The following is a 9,505-nucleotide window of genomic DNA, read 5'->3' on the forward strand; positions in this document are numbered from 1 at the left end:
TTTTTTGTTCTTTAAAGCTGATTTATTATACAAATTTTCCCCCCAACTTTTTATTTTGAGAACTTGTAAACCTACAGTAAAGTTGAAAGAGGAATATATTGAATACTCATGTTCTTTTACATAAATTCACCAGTTAGTAACTTTTTGCCACATTTGCTTTTTCCTTCTATTTTCTTTCCTCTCTCCCTTCCTCCATATCTCTCTACACACACTCCCTCCCCTGCCAAGTCATTTAAAATACATTTTAGCCTGGCCGGGCGTGGCTCACCCCTTGAGCATCAACCTAGGATCCAGGAAATTGAGGTTTGATTCCTGGTCAGGGCACATGCCCGGGTTTTGGGCTCAATCCCCAGTATGGGGCATGTAGGAGGCAGCCGATCAATGACTCATTCATCATTGATGTTCCTGTCTCTCTCCCTCTCTCTGAAATCAATAAAGATATATATTTTTAAAATAAAAAAACTATGTTTTAAAATCAAGGCATTTCACCCCTAAATATATTAGATGAGTCCAGGCCAGTTGTTTTTCTAGTAGAATCCCACATTCTGGATTAGTCTTACTGTTTCCTCATGATTCAATTCCAGTTAAACTTTTTGTAAGAATTCTATGTAAATGAGGTTGCATGTGTTCCAGTGTGTAACATCAGGTTATCTCTGTATTGTTGATACTGAGTTTGAGTCTTTAGTTAAGGTGGTGTCCCCCCAGATCTATCAAATGAACTGTGGGGTGATAACCATTGAATATCGTGGTTTTAAGCCACCTTTTGCGCATTGCTTATAGCATTCATTGATGGTCATTACCTAAATCAGTTACCACATTAGGAGTTCTTAAATGGTAATTTTCTTGTCCCATCATTCCCCCTACGTTTATTAGGTGGTGTTCATCTATAAAGAAGAGTTTTCTGCCCTCTGTCCTTTTTGGGTGGTGGTTTTTACTATAAATTTGGTTTTATTTTTTTAATTCAAAGTATTATATTCTAATAATCTTTTTGATGCTCAACTTGCCCCAGATTTGATGAGTGGTGATCCCTCCAACTAGCTGTGTGTGTGTTTTTTTTTATTGAGATATAATTCACAATATAAAATCCACTTTAAAATGTTCAATCCAGGGATTTTTAGTATATTCACTATGTTGTGTACCCATTATCACTATCAAATTCCAGAACATTTCCATCATCCCCAAAAGAAACCCTCTATCAGTCCCAGTTCTCCTATCCCCCCATTCCCTGGCAACCACAAATCTCTGGATTTGCCTTCTCTGGATATTTTACATAAATGGATTGATACAAAATGTGGCCTTTTTGTGTCTGGCTCCTTTCATTTAGCATGTTTTCCAGGATTATCCGTGCTTTAGCATATATCAGTACTTTACTCCTTTTTATGGCTGAATAATGTCCCATTACACACAAACAGGTAAACCACATTTTGTTGATCTGTTTATGCACATATGGATTTCTGATTGTTGTTATGAATAATGTAAGTTTTTGTGTAAACTTGTTCTTTGGGGCATATACCTAGGAGTGGAATTTCTGGGTCATAAGGTAATTCTATTTTAACTGAACTACCAAACTTTTCCATAGCAGATAAACCACTTTACATTCCCACCATCCATGTATAAGTGTTCTAATTTCTCCACATCTTGGTCAACACTTGTTTTCTGGGAGTTTTTTTGTTTGTTTTAATTATAGTGTCTTAGTAGATGGTTTCTCAGTGACAAATTATATTGAGTGGTTTTTTTTTTCATGCACTTACTGGCCATTTGTATATCTTAGGAGAATTGTCTATTCATATCCTTTGCTCATTTAAAAATTGTTGTCTTTTGCCCTGGCCGGTATTGTTCAGTGGTTAGCGAGTGTTGGCCCATGCACGGAAGGGTTGTGGGTTCAATTCCCTGTCAAGGGCACAAACCTGAGTTGCAGGTTTGATCCCCGGCCCCAGTAGGAGCACGTGCAGGAGGCAGCCCATTATTGTGTCTCTCACATCAGTGTTTCTCTCTCTCTCTCTGTCCCTCCGTTACACTCTCTCTAAAATTGAATCAATGGGAAAAAATATCCTCAGATGAGGATTAACAACAAGATGTTGTCTTTTTATTATTGAGTTTCAGAGTTCTTTTTATATTATAGATGCTACACTGTTATTAGCCGTGTCCTTTTGACACATTCCCATTGGGCTTTTGAACATTTCCTTACTTTCTGGTATAAAAAGATGCTCCAGGCTAACCTTGCATTTCCCCTGCCTCTGACCTGGAATCAGCTATTTTCCCAGGGAGTCCTGATTCCTTTTAGTAGGGATTGGTATTTAGAAACTTAAGATCTGGACTGCAGGCATGTGTAACATTACTGGGTGCTATTGCATCTAGGCCCTTTCAGTGGGCAGACAATATGTACTTTTAAAAAAAACAAACATTTCCTGAAACCTGATTTATATCTTTCTTATGACTTCATAGTACTCAGTTATGCGGATTCTCCATAGTTTATACATCAAGTCTCCTACAGCTGGACATTTAAGACATTTCCAGTCATGTTTTTACATAATGCCTCAACAAATAGCCTTGTGCATATGTTGTTTTTACTTGTGGAGATGTAACTTTAGGGCAGTTTCCTAGCAGTGGGACTACCTAGTCAAAAGGTAAATGTACATCTGTAGTATTTTGTTTGAGATTATCAGAGTCCTTTCCATAAAGCTTACATCATTCTGCACACTTATCAGCAGTTGTAGAAATTAATAACTCATTGTTACAGTTTACCTTAAAATTGAGTTTAGAAGTTTGGCGAACTAACTTATTTTGGGAATTATTTGGTGACACTAGAGTAACATTACTAGAGTAATAGCAAATACTTATAGTAGAAGTGCTGTATACCAGTGACTCTGAGTGTTTTATATAGAGTGATTTAATCTTCACAACTCTGAGACATGTGGTTCTATCATCTCCATCTTAGTTTCCAGATGAGGAAACTAAGGCACAGATAGACTAAACAGCTACTAAGGTCAGAGTCAGAATTTGAACCCAAGAGGCCTAGCTTCTGAGTTTCAGCAGTTGTGGCGCTGTGTAGCTGTTTATTGTGCTCAAAGCGGATGGGGAAAATATGTCAATGGAAAGTGTTTTTACCTGTGGTCCTAAGCACACGTGGGCTGTTTATCCTTTCCTCTTTCTGTTGTGGATGGAGGAGTCATTCTTGTTAGGTAGGAAAAATGGCAGAGAATATACCCAAAGAGAAAGTATACAGTACACCTGTAAAAAGGGGAAGGGGCCAGAGTCAACAGTTACTTTGCTGAGAAAGGCAGGTTGAGGTGCCTGCCACTCTCCTATCTTGGAAGGACCTCTGCCTCTCAAGGCAGAGCGTAGAGGGTCACCTGTGGTAAGGGCTCTTGGCAGGCCCTGGGATGTAGACCTTCATCAGGTTTACATCTGAATTTTCTCTCCTGCCACCTCTGGATTGGGACCAGTGCATGGAGGGAGGCAGCTGGAATGTTGGGGAGGGAGAGCATGAGCTTTGATGGGTTCCAGTCCTGGTACATCCTCTAACCTTACAGAAGTCTTACTACTTTGGAATCAGGCAAATATAGTTTAGACAGATGAGCAGTTGATCAAGAAGCAGAACAAGAAAACAGTCAAAATTGGGGAACTTAACCCCTCTTAGGCCTTTGTGTGTAAAGGGGATAAAATTTCTTTCCCTTGTGAACATTAGAGGAGGTACACATGTGCCTGGCATATGGTAGGGTTTTAATGTGATTGTTGACCCTGAACATACTTTTAGAAAACTCCCTAATAAACATTCCAGCAACCCCTTTTGTGCCCATATAGAATGTACTCTTCCCATTTGTGGCATTTTACATTTTGTAGTTTAAATATCTCTAAAGAAAATAGAGGTTAGAGGGATGGATATCCTGTAACCACCCTCTCAGTGTAGTTCCATGGGATGCCACACCTGAGCCCTTGATTCTGGAGGCAAGGACAGTGCTTGCTCTTTAGTACTGTATTCCTTACCCTGTAAGGCCTGCAGATAGCCACAAGGATGCAAAGTGCCATCTTGATGCTCTCTCTGACTTGCTTAATGAGGCACAGATAGTGTATTCTGATTAGGAGGAGATGGAGGTGACAGGCCTGTGGCAGTGTTGGGAGCAGGAAAAAGGAAGAAGCCAAAACCACTGCACATGGACAGTGTGCCCTGCTGGTGCAATGGGCCAGGCCACAGTTGAGACATAGCTCAGAAGTCTCCCTGGGCTCTGATGCTGAGGGAATACAGCTTGAAGGGAGAGATGCTGAGATAACAGGGGTTTGAGAGGCCAGGAATGGGGGTTTGGGGGGGGGTACCAGATCAGTGGGAACCAGGGTTCTTTTTGGAAGGGTTGAGATCTTGGGCAGCATTTCACACAGGAGGAGCCTAACCTTTTTTTTTCTTTCTTTTTTTTTAATATGTCTTTATTGATTTCAGAGAGAGGAAGGGAGAGGGAGAGAGAGAAAAACATCAATGATGAGAGTCATTGACTGGCCGCCTCCTGCATGCTCCCTACTGGGAATCGAACCCACAGCCCGGGCATGTGCCCTAACAGGGAATCGAACCTCGATCTCCTGGATTGTAGGTGGATGTTCAACTGCTGAGCCATGCCAGTCAGGCAGGAGCCTAACCTTTCAAGTGTTTCTAACCTTGTTAATAAATTCCTGTGTGAATAAAGTTAACATTTTTTCCCCAGTATTGTTAACATTGAACTGAGTTCTATCTTGATTGTTTTCATCAAGCAACTCAAGATAAGTCACAAAAATGTCGAGGTATTTTCATATATGATGTTTTTCTAGAACATTTCATTGGACTTAATTAGCATTCCTAAATGGTCATCAGGCTCTTCCATCTTCCCTGCCTGGCCTCCCTGCAAACCCCCCCTCACCCAGTCAGCTCTTTTAAAGAACTATCTACTTAAAGGTCTAGAAAAGGCAAATAAAATCTGAACTTCAGATTATAAGCACCTTAATTTTTGTTTGGAGAAGAATTCAACAATTTAAAAGCATGTCCCTTTTTAAGGCAGTCATTTATTTTAGAGAATGGGGTTGCTTTGGTACATCTGTCAGCAGCCTGTGGCATGTTACATCTGTCCTTGATATTTAAAATATTTGGCACCATTTTGCCGGGAATCCATTTCTGACCTACTCAGAATCATCTAACAAATGTTAGCCTGGAATTAAACTTTGGAGTGTATAGGAAACTAAACACTGTTCTTGTTTAAACTTTGCATACAGATAACATGTGCATGTTGAGAAGGTATTTCAGCAATTCCAATTATTTTTCTGTGGTTTTGCTCCCTGAAAACCCATCTGAGAGGATATGTTCTCTCTACGGCAGGCCCACAGGAGGCTAGCAGTCAGCAAGTCACTTAACCTCTCTGAATCTTAGCTCCTCTTCTGGAAAGTGATGAGAACCTCACCTACCTCACAGGCAAACTGGATGCCTTGAGATGAGTGCTTGTGCAATGCCCAGCCTGCAGATAGTCCTGAAACAGAACCAGCCCTTAACTAATTGTGTGAGAGACAAAGAACTTAGTTCTTGAAAGGGCCTGAGAAATGGTCACTTTCAAGATGGGGAAATAGGCCAGTGAGGGAAATTACTTGTCCAGGTCACATAGAAGGGAACAGAGTTGGGACTGAGAATCCAGGAGTTGTTGCCGCCTTCGTCTACCCAATTTGCGCACTTTCCCCAGCCTAGGCAGTGCTAAACACCAGATCTTAAATCAGAAGAAATGAACTGCTAGTTTAGACTGAGCAGGAGAGCTATTTTAGGGCAGACAAACTTTCAGCACACCATAAATTCCATCACCTGGGCAACTGCCTGATTTCTTGGGCAAAGCATTTCTCTGCCATCTGCATGCGTGGGCTTCCGCATATGACGTTGAAGTATGTGGCCTCCTGGGGCCTCCCTGCTGTTCCTCAGCAACGATTGCTATCTTCCAAGGAACTGTGGGCATGAGTGGGTGACACTCGAGATGCCAGTGATAAGGAGAACTTGGTGGGCCCTTCCCCCACAGGGCTAGTAGTCTGGGAGCAACAGATAAGCCAACTGATGTATCTACCACCACAATCAGCTTCTCTGCTCAAAATAAAAACCCAAGTCTTTGTGGCAGTCTTCCTCTTTCCCACTAATTGGGCCCTAAAGCCTTTAGGTGGGCAGAACATGGTAGGTGTCTGGGGCTGGGGTGGGGAGCTATGGAGACCCAGAGCCAGTTTTTGGAGCCTGAGCAGGGTAAAGAGTGATTCTGGCGGGGAGGGGATGGGAAAATGGCCTGGCATGGAGAGGTAGCCTGAGTAGGGTGAAAAGGGCATCTTCCTGGGTGGGGATGTGGTAGGGAGGGACACGGTGTGGGAGCCCAAGTGGGGTGAGGAGAGCAAACCCATGGGGGCTAGCCTGACTCGGTATTAGCCTGGGTGGGATGAAGTGGGCATCCATCCACATGGGTTGTAAGAAGCTGAGTGGGGTGAAATGAGCCTCCACCTGAGAGGGATGTTTCAATGTGGGGTCATGTGTTAGGAGGGCGTTTGTGCAGGGACAGGGTTCATGATGGGGATGGAAGAATGGTTACGTACATGGACATTGATCAAGTTAATGTATGAAAGAAAATAGCCAGGTTTCCCACTGGCAGAGAAGGGCGTTAAAAGTATGGAATGAGAAAACTTGAATGTTGGAGTGGTGGTGGAGCTATCAGTACAAACTTAACAGTTTTCAGTACACACACAGATATAAAAAACATATATGTAAGTATGTATATGTTTATATACATACAATATAGCCCCTAGCTGTTTGCACTGAGAGGTCCTGGGAGCAGACACAGCCTAATGGCAACAAGCACACCTTGTACCTATATCTCCTTTTCTAAATACCATTTTCCAGTAAAATAAATCATGGAGAAATGGCTGATTCCAGGGCTGGGGCAAACAAAGTGTAAGTGAGCTTGGGACATCTGTGCCAGAAAGTAAAAGCGATCAAAGAATGGAAACATGTCAAACAAAACAAAACCAGGAGGCCACTGGACAAATCAATGACAATTTGAGCATCAAAAAAAGAAAAGATTGTAATGGAGTATAATCCATTGAATAAAATAGGAAGTCATGAGTCTACATTGATGTAAATAAATTGGAAGTTTGATGAGAAAAAGCATTCCTCATCAAAATTTAAATTTATGTGATTTATTCAATGGGTTACCCATTACAATTAATATTTGGATGCTCAAATTGTCCCAGGTTGGTCGGTTGGTTTATTACAAGGGGGGAAAAAGTAACTTACAGTGGAGAAGCTTGGTAGACACAAGCCTAATCAACTGATCGAAGTGAACTTCATTAGTAACAGGACAAGGAGCAATCGTGGGCCTCCTGATAGGCTATGCTAAGAACACATCACTTCTAGGGTGTTTCTGCCAAAACTGTATAACCTGAGTCTAATCCTGAGGAAACATCAGACAAACCCAAATTGAGGGACATTCTGTAAAATAATTGGCTGTAATCTTCAAAAGTGTGAAGGTCATGAAAGTCAAGATGAGTCTGAGGACCTGTTTCAGTCTGAAGGAGACTGGAGACATGACAACTAAAGGAACGAATGATTCTGAATGGGTTCATTTTGCTACAAAGACAGGGATATTTGGCAAAACTTGAATGGGATCTTGAGGGTTATGTGGTGGTGATGTATCATTAATGATTTACTGATTATATTCTGTTCGTAGGATATATACACTAATGTATTTGGAGGTGATGGGGTATTAGGTTGGCAATTCACTTTCAAATAATTTAGGGGGAAAAGTTCTTTGTACTGTACTTATAGCCTTTTAAATTTTTGAAGTAATTTTGACATTGTTTCCAAATAAATACATTTAATTAAAACAAACAATCTTCAAGTCTGCCAATGTATGTAGGCTAAAAAATGCGAGTGGTGTGACATTCAGGCCTTTGGCAATAGCTCCTAAAACCTTCACTCCCATGACTTGTTTAATAAGTATGTTCCTCAGCCACTATTTCATTCCCCCTCCCCTAATCTCTTGGTCTCCCAGACTCTGCCCTTCGAGTGTCCTAGCATCATGTTTTCCTGCCCACTTAGATCACTTACCTAAGGCCTGTCTGTCCTCAGGCTTAACTCAGGTGCCCACAAATCTGGACGGTCTTCAGCCCCACCCTCCTCTTCAAGAATCAGGCTCCCTGAACTCTTGAGGGCATTTCTTGACTACCCCAGAGTTTCCCCAAAAGAGTCTGGGGAACCCTAGGTATCCACAGATGTACCCTTGGGGGCTGAGACTTTTTTTGTTTTTTAAAGGGCTGTGTACATTATTCAGGGTAACAGAATGTTTACTACCCATTTGATACAGAGGAGATAAGACTGAATTATTCATCTGTACTTTTTGTTTTCACCCAAATCTGATCATGTCAGTTCCTTTTTAAAGAGCAAAATGCAGCTCTGATGGCTCCCCTGACTGCTGGTGCCTTCAGAATCTGTTCCCAGCGTACTTGGCCTACCCCATCGTGCCCCCTCCCCCCCAAATACCTCTTAACCTCTCCCTGTCTGAACAGGAACCCAGATTGCTCACCTCTTTCTGAACGTCCTGGGCCTTTCCTTCAGGGCCTTTGCTTAGGAGAGCTCTTTTTTCCAGAACACCTCGCCCTGCCTTGCTTGTTCAGAATAATGACAATAGTGAGTAAACATTTGCTGAGTGTCTACTTTGTCTCAGACACAATTCCAAATTTTTTTACAATTTACAGGTGAGGAAACAGGCCCACGGAGGTTAATATCTTGTCTGAGGATATGCAGCCAGGTTCGGTGAATGGTTCCTTGCATGTCTATCCTACATCTGGCCAGAGCCAGGCCCAGAGGACACAACAGATAAAAGAGGCCTTTGCCCTCTCAGAGCTCATGGCTGGAAGGGCTGCAGATGGATGGGTAAACAGTGAGTCATAACACGGTGTAATAAATACTTTGATGCAAGGGGCTGTGGAAGACAGGGCAGGAGTTCCTGACCCAGCCTGGGGACTCAGGAAGGTGTGCCTGGGTGAGCTGACATCTAGCCTGAGCCCTACAGTATGCCCAGGAGTTAGCCCTCCTCATTGCACTGCTTTGAGGATTAAATGAGTTAGTATGAAAACCAAGTAGAGCAGTGTCTGCCACATGGAACATACTATAAAAGTGCCTCCTCCTCTTCCTTTCCCTCCTATTGGCCTCATAAAGGAATGGGTGTGTTTGGTGGGGGGGCATCGTGTGACATTATGAATTATGCTTTGGCTTCATGGAATTCAGGACACCCAATTCCATGACAAAGGTCCTATCTAGTGGGCAGGTGGATCTAAGTGGCTGGAGCTCAGGAGAAAGGTCTGGAGTCATAGGAAAGGAGATGAAGCTAGGACAGTAGTCCCTCTTATCTAGTTTCACTTTCTGCAGTTTCAGTTACCCGAGGTCAACCTCAGTCCAAAAACATTAAGTGAAAAATTTCAGAAACAATTCAGAAGCCTTAAATTGTGCAGGGTTCTGAGTAGTGTGATG

Source organism: Miniopterus natalensis, chromosome 18 (assembly GCF_054644295.1).
Source record: "Miniopterus natalensis isolate mMinNat1 chromosome 18, mMinNat1.hap1, whole genome shotgun sequence".
In the NCBI taxonomy this organism is placed as follows: Eukaryota; Metazoa; Chordata; class Mammalia; order Chiroptera; family Miniopteridae; genus Miniopterus; species Miniopterus natalensis.